The sequence below is a fragment of the Saccoglossus kowalevskii genome, chromosome 1 (genome assembly GCF_978046115.1).
Source record: "Saccoglossus kowalevskii chromosome 1, keSacKowa6.1, whole genome shotgun sequence".
In the NCBI taxonomy this organism is placed as follows: Eukaryota; Metazoa; Hemichordata; class Enteropneusta; family Harrimaniidae; genus Saccoglossus; species Saccoglossus kowalevskii.
Window position 1 is genome coordinate 36,022,736 of NC_140641.1, and position 18,055 is coordinate 36,040,790.

At 35.3% G+C, this 18,055-nt stretch overlaps 1 pseudogene across 1 annotated transcript; it reads right to left on the reverse strand.

Moving 5' to 3' along the window:
- Positions 1–860: 860 nt before the first annotated feature.
- LOC144345236 (uncharacterized) lies at positions 861–18,055 on the reverse strand (annotated as a pseudogene). Its single transcript, XR_014929083.1, has 14 exons — positions 18,005–18,055; positions 17,644–17,727; positions 13,190–13,326; positions 12,825–13,080; positions 11,542–11,737; positions 10,455–10,589; positions 10,189–10,336; positions 7,787–8,021; positions 7,440–7,584; positions 6,535–6,707; positions 4,895–5,091; positions 2,774–2,907; positions 2,510–2,657; positions 861–2,284 (listed from the first exon to the last, which is right to left on the reverse strand). The product of XR_014929083.1 is annotated as an uncharacterized LOC144345236 (transcript).

The window sequence follows — 18,055 nt, forward strand, 5'->3', positions numbered from 1 at the left end:
CAATCTGTGTTGCTTTGAAGGTCACAGATGGTGGCTGTATGATGTCAATAACGTTTTATTAGTATTCAATGTTATCCGTTTGTCGTGTTGATCGACTGGTTATGCTCAGTGCTCACGCCGTGTGTCGTTTGACTTGTGGTGTTTTCAGATTGTCACTCTTGTGACCTTGTTGTGTAAGGTCCAATCTAACAATCGAAAGTATCAGGTTTAATTAAAAAAATGTTTCTTCCATGACAGGGTAAATACACGTGGTACATTTTGGTGTACTGCTGGGTGTCAAATACATTGACGTCAGCAACAATTTGTATGATCCAACACCAGTGACAATAAATACCATGTATTTTTTACGGAAAGCTCAAAATCAGCGCAGCAATTGTTAAACAAGTGGATGGGGAACAATGAGTTGACGAGAGGAGTGTCTTGTTAGTAGATAGTATCAGCCAGCATATCCCTGGTCAGCGGAAACATGTATTTTCAATAACTCATCAAATAATGAATAGTCACCATTTTGCACAATCACGACATAATTAAGCCGGACATTCTCTATACGGCCAGACTCATCTGAATAATCACACTACCTACGTTCAGTTACGTTAGGATGGGGTCAGTTTTACGACTGAGACTTGAGACTGAGATGCCGTACACTACTACGACTGGACACATCTGATATGTATGAATTCTACTTGCGCACCTTCTATCATTTCTCCCAGTATGCAACATATCAAATAGCGTTCATTTGGGACCACACTCTGCCACACACACTCAATTTTCTAAATACCATTGCTGTCATGTGACAATGTAAACAATGATGAGACGTATAATGCCTTTGCATTTTGTAATAATTTTGACGCACTGAATAGTTATTCAAAATTCAAAACTGTAAAATGATCAAGTTTTATATCATGTACAATCTTCAGGGAGTCTGAACTATCATACAATTAATTATAACTCCTAACCCTCCAAAAATTATGTATGGAGGGAAAGGAAATGACAGGAAAATAATGACAGATACACTGATACAATAATAAGAATTGAATTCAAAAACATCCCAATAACATTTGAGCTATATACTCCTAGTGTCGCAGCGTAACACCAATGTCAAAAATGTGACCTGTCTGTCACATCAGTGTTTCATATCACATTCAGCTACAACGCCTATGTCAACCCAAATTTACTGGCCTAATATGTTCATATATTTTAACTTAACACTACACCATACGGTTACAAACACTATGTCTTGGTACTATATGATACTCAATAATTTTCAGCGTTAGCAATGTTCAGTACACACTGCCCACAAGTCCCACAGACTATTTTCCATATTAACTAGTGCTAAAACAATACGTCGTGCTGCTGAACAAAACACTCAAATACAGGCAATACAATCAGGTTATCTATAATGCTTGCTACAATGAAGTAACATTACGCCAAACCAGTTTTTTTCCCCGTGTAGGCGGTGGTGTTGCGTAATTCTATATTTATATCATATTTATGTTTCGTACATGTCAATTCATATCTGGTAGTTCTGTTGCTTATGGTGGCTTGCCCCAAATTGCAATTGACAGTTTATATTTCCATCCATCCACTTAATGTAATACTGGTCGACACAATTTCTAAATATATCCCACACAACATATATTCATGAAATTATTCGCCTGGCTTTTGTCTTCTATAAATAACATTTACTGAGCTGAAAACCAGGAAGATAAAACTCCCCGGTTACAATACAGTGGTTGTTCATGCAGTCCTCATAGTGTCATAATTTCATAACATTTGTCATGATCATCTCCTTTGTGTGCAGTGATAAAAGCAAACTATTGAAAATACTCCTTGTCTATAAAACACATGTGTGACTATTAGACTATTGTTATCAACGCCTATATTGAACAAATCATGTGTAAAACTATGTATTTCACAGGTTGACCAAGCTGATAACAATTAACATGTTTTACACTGTATTATTGTACACGCTGGCATTCACGACTCCTTTATGCTGTGTCCCTGAAATATCTTAATACTTAATAAAATGGCTTGCAAGTATTGTTTCTGGCCAACCTTAAATGTGAAACACCTTTGTTGCTGAAGACATAACAAGTCTAAACATGATTGTTATCCCATATTTCTAGGCTTGACGTGCAGGTGGATTCCATTTGACGATCTGGTGACCAGAGTATGCACTCTATGTGGAGGGTTATCTGGTACAGGTGAAAGGTCAAATCTACGTAGTGTCTTCGCAATCACTATTTTCATCTCATTCATTGCAAAATGTTGTCCAATACAATTTCTAAAAAACATATATGAAATAATTAGTACAACATTACTATTATTAGTATTATTATTGCTGCTGTTAGTATTATTGCTGTCTTTGTTGTTTGCAACTACACAATAAGAAACAATTTTCTGACAATACTGTTGACTTTCCGATCATGCCATTTTACATAAACATGAATGATTTTGAGATTACCAAATACAAAACACGTATCCCATACATGGCTAAGTACAGCTTTACCTTGGTCCTGCAGAGAATGGTGTAAATGCAAATGAAGATCGATCTTTTACATTTTCTGGCAAGAATCTGGATGGATCAAACTTGGTTGGATTTTTCCATAAAAGTTCGTTATGGTGTAATAAATATATTGGTATAGATATCTTATACCCTGTTGATAGAGAATATAATTCTTCTGTTATATATCTCGTGCAATGTTATCAATTATCTCCTTATTACTACACCAGTTTATTAAGTAAATTATTTAATTTATTAAAAGAAACACACCTGCAGGAATCACTCTTCCATCTGGAAGGGTCAGTGGTGTTGTTAATTTACGTCCAATGACGGGCACAGGACTTCTGATTCTCATGCTCTCCTTGATACATAATGTTGTATACGGCAAATGGCTTAGATCATCCCTGTTTTTATAACACACAAATACATGTAGATTTTAACAGTAATCCAACCCTTCTTGCTGGATTTCGATGATTTCTGAGTGTTTTTAATAGAAGCAAACCTTAAGAGGATATTATTTGTTTAGCAGGTATGTAACAATGTAACACTTACATTAACAAATATTGACAAAACGAACGCAAATGGATGATACAGTATACAGTTCAAAAGTAAGAAGGTTAACATTTTAAGAAAGCCCAAGTTCAAAGAGCTAACATTCATTCAAAGAGCACTTTCAAAGAGAACGTTCAGGTTAAAAACGGGAACACAATCCAAGTCTACCCCCACCCCCAAGAAAACAAAACAAAATAAAGACTGACAATTGCTATACTCCAAAATTCACCCACTTTTTGTTGTATTTTGACTGTGACAATGTTGTCTGTTCACGTCTCTAACCCTTATAATAAAAATAAATACAAACTTGCTTTAAAGGATAAGTAACGGCTTGAATACAACAAGTACTTCCCTAATACAATGAAATGTTCCATATGTCATTATCCGCTATTTGTCCAAAAATAACTGTTTTACATGTCAAAGATATACTGTCACCCATTCGCAATCTCCAAAAAACTGTTGGGCTACCCTACATTCCCAAAATAAATGTTCTATAGTTTCCATTTGCTGACAGTGGTCGCACTTGTTATCATTTCTAATCTTAATAGTATACAAATAACAATTTGTTGCCAAAATACGATAGAGAATTTTAAATTGAAATATTCTTAGTTTTTCTTCTACTGTTACTTTATATGGCAATACCCAATTTTTTTCCAATCATTTTCCTATATTTCCTCCGCATTTTCTTTTTCCTTAAATTTAATCATAGACGTTTGAGTTTCAAATTTCTTCTTCACTAATAATAAATAAAAATCTTTTGTTTTTCCTTTTCCAATGTTGACATAGTTTCTAGATATGCCTCTATTATCAATCGTTAGAGAACAGTTCCCCTGATGTATAACATTCTTCCATAATTTTGGTATAGCTTCAATAATTCCCATATAAGTCAAAAGTCAAAGTCAATCAGTGATATTGCCATATTTTGTGATAAAATAAGAAAAAGACAAACATTTACCATCCTCTGTCAACAAATCATTTATACACTCTTTCCCTTCATTTAGCCATCTGATATAACATATTGTATGGTCATTGATCAAAATATTCTTATTATTCCATAACATTTCTGATATTATTTAGTTTAGATTACTGGGTGGTTTATAAGCTTTTAACTGTGACCAAAATTTTAGTATATCTCCATAAATACCTGGTAAGTTGTGGTGTAATTTAACAACCTCATAATTACAAGAAAAAGAAACTTTAAACCCCCTTTTGATTTGTTTATAAAACGTACTGGTCTGCAAAGATGTGACATTTTTATTTCAGCACTTCAAGTGTACCTTCAAATGTACCTAAATAATATGTTGTTACCAAAATCAACCCAGCGACCTGTCTGATAACATATGGCTCTTCTGGTATGGTTAAAAATGACAAATATATTGACACTGTTGTTACTACCACGGCCTACTTGGCCAGTTAGTTGTATGTAACCTAATGGTGTTAGTTTAAAATGTTTTTACCCTATGTAAACCCCATTTTATGCATATTTCACCGTAAATGACATTTTTGTTGAGAAGTTGTTAAATATGAGCAGAAGAAAAGTCAAGATTTTTTAAAATTTGAGATTGAACTTGCTCTTCTCAACAGAAATTCACAGATTTCCTCAGCATTATGCTACAGATGTATGACAATTAGACAAGCTTGTATATGTATTAAACTGGACAAGCTACAATATATATGTTAATAAGAATAAGCTTCTCCATGTGGTAATTAACATTGACTTTTCATATGATAACCATATACAAATCGATAATGGCAAGCTCGTCACATGTTTCAGTACATATTCCAGGCAAGAGTTTCCTCGATAAGATGGCAAGTATCAAGCTGGGACATGAACATTACCATTCAATTTCGTCCGTCATCCTTTTATTCAGCAAGTTGTCGACTTCTTCTTGGCATTTTCGTTGATGTTCCGGATGGGTTGCAAGGTAATACATACACCAGGATAACCCACTGGCAGTTGTATCGTGTCCCTCAAACATAAATGTGTCAACTTCATCCTGAATTTCTTGGTCAGACAGACCATTACCATCTTCATCCTAGAGAAATAGAATGCAAAGACAAATATGACTGACGAAAGTAGACATGAAATAGTTTGACAGTTACTGTCTTGGCTGAATATACACTTCAATAAAATATCCAATGTCAAAAGTCCTGCGTGCTCGAACACTTCTATAGAGCATGTCCGAGACCCCACTGACTTCCATAGGTCAGACCATTTATCCTGTTTTGAATAAAATAATCTCTTATATAATACATAAATACATTTTATTATTATATAATATATTATAGCGTGCCGTAATTTTGCGGTGTTTTACGGGGTATTTTTATCCTACCATATAAAAAAATGCGAATTCCAAATATGGAATGATAAGCGTGCTCTAATAATAAAAACAAACTTGGCTGCTAACAGGACTTCACAAGACTCCACAAGAAGTTCGCTGATTCTTTTCTAAACATTTTTGATTTCGGCATTCCCATGATGTATCCTTGGGAATGTATAATAATAGGGTTATTACGAGGATGCCTCAAAGTATGCACTCAGACAGTACACCATCGCATCGACCTCCGCTACGCATCGGTCGATACTCCCGCTGCACTGTCATCGTCATACTTTGAGGTATCTTTGTAATAATCTCATATTATTTACATACCGATTTGCTACTTATATTTAACGAAAAGGTTTATAACAAACATACATATAGTTACTAGTAATAGTTATTGTTTCAGATAAGTCTTATTATAATTAAATATAATAATACTACTAATCGGAATAATTCACGACGATCGCAAATTGTGGAAATTTTGGCCGAAAATCCAAGCAGGTAGGTATGTGACATATAAGAAACTATGGTCATATAAGCTACATGCCAAATTTTAAATTCATTAGTTAAAACATTCATCAGAAACAATTTCCCCAATTTCTACCATTTTTGCTGAAAATCCTAGAAGGTGCCAAACCACGTGAAAAGTATTTTTCCTATAAGAAGTTTTAGCCATACATGCTATATACAAAATACCAATTTGATCGGTTGGTGCATTCATTCATTCATTTTTGTCAGAAATCAAAGATGAAAATATTTTTTTCACTGTCTGGAAGAGTTCAGACAAGAACATGGCAACATTGCAAATTACAAAGTAATATGATAACTGAAGCACCAGCAAAAACTACATGGCAGCCAAATAACGTTATCTACCTCCCACGTTTCTCAAACTTTAATGTTCTTTAAACATAGATGTTTAAAAACAACTTTTACGCAATGTTTAGTGGTTTAGAAGGATATTTAAGGGTTTAGAATGGCGACTTCCGGTTTCAAGAGCGGTTTCAAATTCAAGAAGACTGCCAAACCAAGTAAACCAAGTCACATTAGGGTCATTATCATAAAAATATCGGAACATTCCGTTAAACGTTTTTCACAAGACGTCGTGAAGAAAGTAAAATGTAAAAGGGTGAAATTGACTTGGTCCTATATTAAACATACCAGCATCGTCTTCACACACTCATTGTATATCTGTACATAAGGTCTGAGAATGCCAAAATGAAATCCTGGAGTCACAAGTAGTCGATTTCTAAACCATTTCTGTCCTTTGCTCATTAGAAGTCCATCGCCTAACCATGGTTTTAACATGAGGTAAAATAAATCATCTTTCGGTTCTAGATATGGATGGAATATGACAAAATATGATATACATGAACGAAGGGCCGTCAGATGTTTTGATTGAAATAAGTGAACATCATAAGTAAAATTATCCAAGCTTCCTACTAAATAATTCGCTCTACACAAGTGTGACAATTAAGTTATCCCAAAAGTACAGTTGAGATAAAATGTAAAATGAATCTGCCTCTTTAGTGGATAGTTATGTTCTCTACCTGTCTCTATTATTGGGGGGAAACAGTCAGACATTACCACCCGCTGACAATCATCACTGGCCAAATCAACAGCTACAACAGCTTCTCAGAAAACTGTAATTTGGGCTAGTTGTTGGGACTGGACAGTATCAAGGAAACATGTGCAACATATATCTATTTGGTTGCCCAGGATTGTCTAAAAGTTGAGTTTGTGTTATTTTGGCAACTTTAGCAGTTTTCACCAGTTCTTTGCACAAAGCTTAGATCACGTACAAAGTAATATCAAGAGCAGTATGGCAGACAAAAACATTTCAACAGTCTTATATTGAAGATATTGCAAACTAGATCTGATTAACATATTTAATGACCAAATATGGCATAAATAACATATCCGTAGTATTGTAACTAGTGCTTGTGAAAAAAATGGTTGATAGTTTTTTTGTGCCAATTTAAACTGTTGTCATATTTAGTTTAGGGGTTCTCCCCGCCTGCGAATAGGAGTGTGATTAAATATGATGTAATGACGTAAACACATACCTGTAGCGCACAATATAACCTTTACGGTCTGTGGATGATTGAGCAATACTACTGGTGCAAATGGTCCAAGCCATAACACTGACGCTGGGCTTAATTCTTTCGATCGACTATAGAGTTTGGCCAATGCAGCTTCTGTGTTTTTCAACTGTGCATGCAGGAACACATATGCAGGTACATCAAATAACAGCTTACAGTTAATATGTTTATTTCTGCTTCCGCAGTTGTGGCATAGTAATACATGAATAAAATACCATATGTTGATTGGTAAACTGTATTTATAAAACATAATTATCAGTGTACACATGGATTTTTTGTCATGAACATTGTAATGTCAGAATATTACGTACCAATATTATGTTCCCAAACAGCCAGTGACGATCTGGACTTGGTATTCCTGCCAGGTCTCTCTCAGCCCTCCATCTTGTTTGCAGTTGTTGGTACAATTTGTACATTACATTGCCGAATACAATTAAAAGCAGAACATGGTAGTCGATCAAACTATACAATATATACACTATATCTCGCAAATGAAAAGCAGAGGGATAAAAATAAACAATGTTCGGCTTAAATTGACTTGTCAGTTTGTATCAGTTTAACACCTTTGAGGGCGTGTTCAATATTCATACAGGGGTGTATTAAGAACAGTAATATAAAACACGAAATTACAGATCACTATAGTAAATGAAACATGGTCTCTGTCAACGTGTTGTACACGGTCGGGTTCCACTGTAAAAAGAGATGTAAAGAAGACTTGGAAACAACACACGAGAAAACTAATTAAATGTAAAAAAAATATTAGTTGCTCTTTCATAATTCGTCTTACCCTTAATGAGTTTGGTTAAATACGAATGAAAAATGAATTTCACGCCCGTTATTGGGAATGCAAACATTGTTGTACACAACATTTGCATGAACTTTGCGAATTGCTGAATTGGTTAACCCATTTCACCCTTTGTTTTGACTGAATAAACAATTACTAACATTGTGATAACGTTATTACTACAGTAACTCGATTGAGATAGATGTTAGCACACAATAATATGCAGTCTGATTGGTAGATTCAAATAGTGTGGATGTGTTTTGAATATGTATATAGACCAGGAGAATACAGGGCTGTGAAGTTAAGACTAAGTTTGACGGAAGTTCCTTTGAACCTGTTCCGAAAGTGACCTGGAGGTTCACATTGATTGCTCTTGATTCTGCTTTGAATGTAGTTACTTGTGACCGTTTGTCATACAAAGACCCTTAACAGTATTATAGTGTTCATGTCATATCTACAGTGCCGATTGGCTACTATTCAATCTGTGTTGCTTTGAAGGTCACAGATGATGGCTGTATGATGTCAATAACGTTTTATTAGTATTCAATGTTATCCATGTGTCGTGTTGATCGACTCGGTTATGCTCAGTGCTCACGCCGTGTGTCGTTTGACTTGTTGTGGTATTTTCAGATTGTCACTCTTGTGACCTTGTTGTGTAAGGTTCAGACTAACAGACTAACTAATCGAAAGTATCAGGTTTAATTAGAAAAATGTTTCTTCCATGACAGGGTAAATACACGTGGTACAATTTGGTGTGCTGGTGGGTGTCAAATGCACTGACGTCAGCAACAATTTGTATGATCCAACACCAGTGACGATAAATACCATGTATTTTTTACGGAAAACTCAAAATCAGCGCAGCAATTGTTAAACAAGTGGATGGGGAACAATGAGTTGACGAGATGAGTATGTTGTTAGTAGATAGTACCAATGAGTACCTGCCAGCATATCCCTGGTCAGAATTGAATTTAAAATCATCCCAATAACCTTTGAGCTATACTCCGAGTGTCGCCGCGTAACACCAATGTCAAAAATGTGACCTGTCTGTCACATCAGTGTTTCATATCACATTCAGCTACAACGCCTATGTCAACCCAAATTTACTGGCCTAATATGTTCACCTATTTTAACTTAATACTGCACCATACGGTTACAAACACTATGTCTTGGTACTATATGATAATCAATAATTAATCAGCGTTAATAATGTTCAGTACACACTGCCCACAAGTCCCACAGACTATTTTCCATATTAACTAGTGCTAAAACAATACGTCGTGCTGCTGAACAAAACACTCAAATACAGGCAATACAATCAGGTTATCTATAATACCTGCTACAATGAAGTAACATTACGCCAAACCAGTTTTTCCCCGTGTAGGCGGTGGTGTTGCGTAATTCTATATTTAAATCATATTTATGTTTCGTACATGTCAATTCATATCTGGTAGTACTGTTGCTTATGGTTGCCCCAAATTGCAATTGACAGTTTATATTTCCATCCATCCACTTATTGTAATATAATACTGGTCGACACAATTTCTAAATATATCCCACACAACATATATTCATGAAATTACTCGCCTGGCTTTTGTCTTCTATAAATAATATTTACTGAGCTGAAAACCAGGAAGATAAAACTCACCGGTTACAATACAGTTGTTGTTCATGCAGTCATCATATAGTGTCATAATTTCATAAAATTTGTCATGATCATCTCCTTTGTGTGCAGTGATAAAAGCAAACTATTGAAAATACCCCTTGTCTATAAAACACATTTGTGACTATTAGACTATTGTTATCAACGCCTATATTGAACAAATCATGTGTAAAACTATGTACGACCATGCCAGTTTACATTTTCATGAATGATTTTGAGATTAACAAATACAAAATACGTATCACATACATGGCTAAGTACAGCTTTACCTTGGTCCTGCAGAGAATGGTGTAAATGCAAATGGAGATCGATCTTTTACATTTTCTGGCAAGAATCCGGATGGATCAAACTTGGTTGGATTTTTTCATAAAAGTTCGTTATGGTGTAATAAATATATTGGTATAGATACGTTATACCCTGTTGATAGAGATTATAATTCATCCGTTATATATATATCGTACAATGTTACCAATTATCTTTTTATTACTACACCAATTTATCAAGTAAATTATTTAATTTATTAAAATAAACACACCTGCAGGAATCACTTTTCCATCTGGAAGGGTCAGTAGTGTTGTTAATTCACATCCAATGATGGGCACAGGACTTCTGATTATTCATACTCTCCTTGATACATAATGCTGTATACGGCAAATGGCTTAAATCATCCCTATTTTATAACACACAAATACATGTAGATTTTAACAGTATCTCAACCCTTCTTGCTGGATTTCGATGATTTCTGAGTGTTTTTAATAGAAGCAAACCTTAAGAGGATATTATTTGTTTAGCAGATATGTATGTATGGTCATTGATCAAAATATTCTTATTATTCCATAACATTTCTGATATTATTTAGTTGAGATCACTGGGTGGTTTATAAGCTTTTAAGTGTGACCAAAATTTTAGTATATCTCTATAAATACCTGGTAAGTTGTGGTGTAATTTAACAACCTTATAATTACAAGAAAAATGAAACTTTAAACCCCATTTTGATTTGTTTATAAAACGTACTGGTCTGCAAATATGTGACATTTTTATTTCAGCACTTCAAGTGTACCTTCAAATGTACCTAAATAATATGTTGTTACTAAAATCAACCCAGCGACCTGTCTGATAACATATGGCTCTTCTGGTATGGTTAAAAATGACAAATATATTGACACTGTTGTTACTACCACGGCCTACTTGGCCAGTTAGTTGTATGTAACCTAATGGTGTTAGTTTAAAATGTTTTTACCCTATGTAAACCCCATTTTATGCATATTTCACCGTAAATGACATTTTTGTTGAGAAGTTGTTAAATATGAGCAGAAGAAAAGTCCAGATTTTTTAAAATTTGAGATTGAACTTGCTCTTCTCAACAGAAATTCACAGATTTCCTCAGCATTATGCTACAGATGTATGACAATTAGACAAGCTTGTATATGTATTAAACTGGACAAGCTACAATATATATGTTAATAAGAATAAGCTTCTCCATGTGGTAATTAACATTGACTTTTCATATGATAACCATATACAAATCGATAATGGCAAGCTCGTCACATGTTTCAGTACATATTCCAGGCAAGAGTTTCCTCGATAAGATGGCAAGTATCAAGCTGGGACATGAACATTACCATTCAATTTCGTCCGTCATCCTTTTATTCATCTGTTGTCGACTTCTTCTTGGCATTTTCGTTGATATTCCGGATGGGTTGCAAGGTAATACATACACCAGGATAACCCACTTGCAGTTGTATCGTGTCCCTCAAACATAAATGTGTCAACTTCATCCTGAATTTCTTGGTCAAACAGACCATTACCATCTTCATCCTAGAGAAATAGAATGCAAAGACAAATATGACTGACGAAAGTAGACATGAAATAAACCAAGTGTCTACGTTTGTATGTTGCGATTTAACAATTGAAGTATTGGCACTGTTCCCATAATGCGTGTATATTTAATGGTTATTTACGACAAGCATTGGTATGTGATATCGGATTTAGCATACTATATTTGGCGCGGGATAATAACCGAGTGAAGGCCGGAGTGTATTATGTCCACTAAATATGCTAACCCCCCCCAGAAATTAATTGTATTCTTGTTTCAGTACCATCGTACAATTTATCAGGGATCATAATATATCCGACGTGTAGTGTTCAAATACCAGGGTTAAAGTCGTTGGCGAGTATGTCGACCTATTACATAGGGTAAACATTTTATGAAGATATATGCCAAAGCATTTTTTTAGGTTTTACCCGGTACAAGGCATGGTTTTAGAGACAATCATTATTTTGGGGACAATTTCCATGAGAATCCATGCAAAACCATTATTTCATAAATAATTAGTATTCCCCAGGATTATCCATCTTATTAGAAGATAAGGAGAGATCTTTTTCCCAGAGAAACTAATGTTCAATGGCTCCAACATGGTTGCCAGCCATGAAATAACACCATAGTGAAAATGATGAATATCTGTTCTAATTCCAGCGAACGACCTTATATACGCACTCCATAGAGCTTTTTCGTAAATGGGCGAGACGCATAACATAATCGACAATACTTAGTATATTTCGACTAACTAGGGGTAATACCGACTAAACACTGTTTCTTCACATATAGCATATCAAGCAAAAGATGTAATGTTTTTAGTTGAATTATTATTTACAAAATAGACAACATATCCCAGAGTAGGAACGTCACCATTTGCATTATGTTAGCATAAAACAAAATCCCTAACCCTAAACCCTGTTAGTATAGTAGGCTACTAATGCAATGCCCTGAAATACATTTGTGGATGTGATGTTTTTATTTGTCTATTTATAATCGAAACATTTGGGGATAGGGAGTTCAAATGTATTTTTATATACGATTTATCATTGCTTGTTCCCAATGTGTAGATTATAATTAAACCAGTACCTTAGCAGTCAAGAGAATATCTAAAAAATCGATGTTTTTCCTTTTAAGTGTTACATCTCCATCTTGTAGCAGAGATTGATTTCGTTCATAAATAACTCGTGCAGAATAACCATGAACTGATCTGAGGGCTTTCCTGAATTTAAATCCACTGATGGACAAGTTATATACCATGTCGTTGTGGTAAGGTATACAGCTAACGCGTTCAGCTATCAGATATGTTAGAGCATGAACGCTACTGACATATGGGTGTTGAGAACTGAAAAAGAAGTTTTAAAATTATAATAAATGTACATGTATATGTAAAGTTGTAAAGTGATATGATATCAAAAGGTCATTTTTTTATCGGAGTCTGTGATTTGACATACCTTGTAGTTCGACAGTTACTGTCTTGGCTGAATATACACTTCAATAAAATATCCAATGTCAAAAGTCCTGCGTGCTCGAACACTTCTATGGAGCATGTCCGAGATCCTACCGACTTCTTAAGGTCAGACCATTTATCCTGTTTTGAATAAAAATAATCTTTGATTATAATATGGAAATACATTGTATTAGTACATACTTGGGATTCAAACTAATATTTAACGAAAAGGTTCATAAAACACGAACATATACTAGTAAATTGCGAGCTGATAACATATGAAAAAGTCGCTGGCTCTGAAAAAATATATAGTCATATTATAACAATGCGCCTGCCATCTCCTAATATCATGTGAGTAAAGGTAATTGTTTCAGAAAAGTCCTATTATAATTAAATACCATTCCGTTCAGCTATTTTCTGGACTAGGTATTCCTGCCAGGTCTCTCTCAGCCCTCCATCTTGTTTGCAGTTGTTGGTACAATTTGTACAGTACATTGCCGAATGAAAGTGTAAGCAGAACACGGTAGTCAATCAAACCATACAATATATACACTACATTCTGCAAGACTGATATCAGATGTGCAAGCATTTTTGTCAAGAAGTGAAAGGCACAGGGCTAAAAGGAAACAAAGTTCGGCTTAAACTGGCATATGCCAATACTGCGTATTATTACATATGTACTGCAGTTTATTTTGATTCGTCCCTGAAATCAAAATCGGTATTTCCACGCCTCATATGCAAATAAGGTCTGAGAGCAAACAAAGTAGTCCCTTCAGAAGTATCAAGGGGAAATTCTTCGCCTCTGGGTTTCTCCACACGCGCCAGGGGGGAATCTTGTCTCGTCTCTATATCGCGTCCCCTTGAGGTGCGGGATCGGGAAAGTCACTGAAGCTTTACAGTCAAATAAGACACGCACAACGAAATACGTTTCAACTTTCGTCTTAGTCGATCAGTCGAGCACTCTATAAGGCACAGCGCCCTGGGGAAAAAGTCCCCAAGACTATCGCAAGGCTGACCCAAGACTAGCCCAAGACTCGCCCCAAGACTCTCCAGGACTGCGTCTGTTCTGGAGTACTCGCCAAGACCAACTCAAACTCTTTATTCATTTTCAAAACTCTAACCAATTACAATGCAGTAAAAAGACTCTAGGGCGTAACCTTCAATCATAAAGCCAATCACACTAAGTACTGAATACGTCATATCTTTTGATTAATCGTTCACTACATTAATAACTACGAATACCAACTGTCAGAAATAGTAGTCAGAATAGCGACGGTTATCTCGTAATTAGTTTCAAATCACTGAGCCAAGTTCCGTCCAAAACTTCACATGGCCTAAACGGTGACAGACATAACACAGCAATTCGCTAATAATCAGCTAATTAAGTCGATTAACAGATACGCAAAAACAAATTCATCACAGAAGTACCATTTTTCGAAACATAGCAGAAATAAATAATATTTAGAAGTAAGTTACCCCCCCCCTCAGAACCATGAATATACTTGCCGAGTGAAATTCAATTTGAACAACAGTAATGGTAATTTTAGGCAGTCATTTATTTTGACTAAAACTAATTTGCATATCACCCATGCAATATTGTTTTCGGTATTTTCACGGTCGATATGCTAATGAACATGACTACCGAACTATTTTTATTATGTCAACACATTTTCGTCTGCTATTTTTGTCCGGTTCAAATCGTTCAGCAGCATTTTGGTATGTTAGGTGTACATCACATGGAATACTACGATTGGGAGAACTTAATGTATGTTGACCACCTGGAAACTAACTTTCATAAACCTTGAAGGGCTCTCGGGAGATCCACCCGCAGCCGGGACCCGCAGGGAAATCAGCGATTACTATGGAGCTATCATGGGGAATTTTTCTTGCCCTGGTTTCTCCAACACGTGTCAGGGGGGAATTCTCGTCTTGTCTCTATACACGTCTGCTCGAGGTACCGGACCGGGAAAGTCACTTAAGCTTTACAATCAAATACGTTTCAATAGCCAGTCTTTAGCCACATCGAGAACGCCTCAAGACAAACTGCCTCGTCCGAAACTCTGCCCAGGACTGGCCAAGACTCTCTCGCCTCGTGGAGCTCTCTCTGGAACCATGGACCGTTTATTACGTATCAAAACTTAACCAATTACAAAGACGTTTAAAGTATATAAGGCGTGGCCTTCACACATTCAACTTACACATAGCCAATCACACTAAGTACTGAACACGTCATATCTTTTGATTAATCGTTCACTATATTACTAACTGCAAATACCAAACGTCAGAAATAGTAGTCCGGTTGGCAACGGTTATATCGTAATTAGTTCCAAATCACTAAGTCAAGTTCCGTCCAGGACCTCGCATGAGCCTAAATGATGACAGATATAACACAGCCATTCACTAGTAACCAGCTAAATGTGTCGGACAACAGATACGCGAAAACTAATTCATGACAGAGCCGCAACCATCAACATCGAGATACCAGGAGGTTTCTGCTGGCGAACACATTTATACATTTTGTATTAATGAATCTACTTGGCACAAATTAAGTTTGCTGTGAGTAGCTGTAGCGGTTTCAGTAGAGGGAGGGGTTGGCAACTGTTCAATGTCTCGGATTTCCTATAGTAAAAGCAGTTGAGCATAAAATACACTTGAGCAAATAGTATCATTTCACAAGAAATGACAACACAGATGATACTTTCCCAGCTTTCAAAATCTGTCCATACTACAATGCAGGATTTGAACAATCCTACAACCTTGGCACACGTTCTACCTTGCTACATACATTATAGCTGGTATAAATCTTGCACAAACTTCCAGGTTTTCTTAATATTTATGCAGACCGCGTATGAGTGAGCAATAAATGTTATCTTTTGATGAGAAGTTGCCCATGTTCATGGCTGATATTTTTTACTTCATGGATAACCATCGTTTTATGCCTGAAAACCAGAGATTGCATGAATAGATACTCAATAATACGAAGGACCGAAGGACCTAACCGAAGGACCGAAGAACTTAAACGGGTGTAATGACTATAAACCGCTAATACCAATAACGTTGTTATACATTGCATTTAATCACAAATTATTCGGTAGGGATTAAAATTACAAAAATACCTTGATAAATATATTACTGGTACATGATAAATATAACAGCAAAGGACCACGATTATATAATAAATATAAGCGAAGGACCATCAGTACGTTATAAATATAAACTCGTGAAGATAAGTTGACTGGAGTTATTAAATACTACGAATTGTATTCATCAATCGAAGTGAAATTAGAAATTCTAAAGCTCGAAGCTCAGTGAAAGTATTTAATACATGAAATGTATTCTATCTCGCATTTCACGCCAACCAGTATCTTTTCCCTGCAAAGAAGATACTCATATTATTTTTCCGGGAAAAACATATCATAAACATTATACTAAGATGCAAGCAGCCCTCCAGATGCTCTTAGAACAATAGCATTTTGTCTTAAACAAGATCTTTGCTAAACTTCTAACAACAATACAAAATAAATATGGATTCATTAATAATATATTTAACTCACCCTTTTTTCATATCACTCATTATTTCACCCATATCACCCATGCAATAATGTTTTCGGTATTTTCACGGTCGATATGCAAATGGACATGGTATTTCCATTTGCTACCGAACTATTTTTATTTTGTAAACACATTTTCATCTGCTATTTTTGTCCGGTTCAAATCGTTCAGCAACATTTTTGGCATGTTAGATGTACATCACATAGAATACTAGGATTGGGAGAACTTAATATATGTCGACCACCTGGAAACTCAGTTTTATAAACCTATTATAATATATTTAACTCACCGTTTTTTCATATCACTCATTATTTCAGAGCGCAGATATTTAGAGTCACTCTAATAAGCAATGCAAACGGAATTTGATATACGGTACATTCTTAACTGGGTTCATTTTGTATACGATAAATTATATAATGCACTATGAATGCAATAGATCCAAACTAATAATTTATGTGTTAATATAGTCATTTTGACACATTGATATTATACCAGTAGCTCACATATCATAATCAAGAATGGGATGCCCTTACATACCACTATTATAAATCACGCACGTGCATCCTACTTGAAATGTACATTATTTGATTTTGTTTGTCGGGACATGTCTGGGTATGAAAAACTTTTGAAGATTGAACAATTTCGACTTCTGTGAAATAAAGACAATGTTAATTAATGAATAGTAAAGCTAAGTATAAACAAATGTATAGAAAAGCTGAGAAATGTATTCTTTTCGATTATGCAAATGTTTTTTCCGGAAACTAGTAAATTACATATAACATCATTAACTGTAAGAAATCACAGACTACATCACGATGTAACCCTGTGGAAAAACATTGTCAATAACATGATTTAAAATACGTTACCACACACAAATAACAAACAACGTTACGTAATGTCCCTCACCTGCTTTATATAGCTACCATAGGCCTTGTTGGATACGACTGTGTGTAACAAAACCGTGCTACTGACACCTATTTCGTTTACGATCTGCAATACAATTGTTGATGTTCAATAAAGAATTATAAATAAAATAGCAATGCAAAGTAATCGATATCAAACTATAATGTGAACTCTGAACTAGAGGTGTTTAATGTGTTCCACTTTGCCTCATCCGGTAATGATTTCCTTAACAATTTTGTATACGCATTAATAATCTGCAGGACAAACAAATATGTATCTACTGGATATATATATATAAATGTTATCAAATAAATTATTACATGCATAAGCCTCACAGATTCACTATATATGGATTATACCATACCTCATCATTTAATTGACTCGCTTGTAACATTTTCCAGTTGTCGGCCGACAT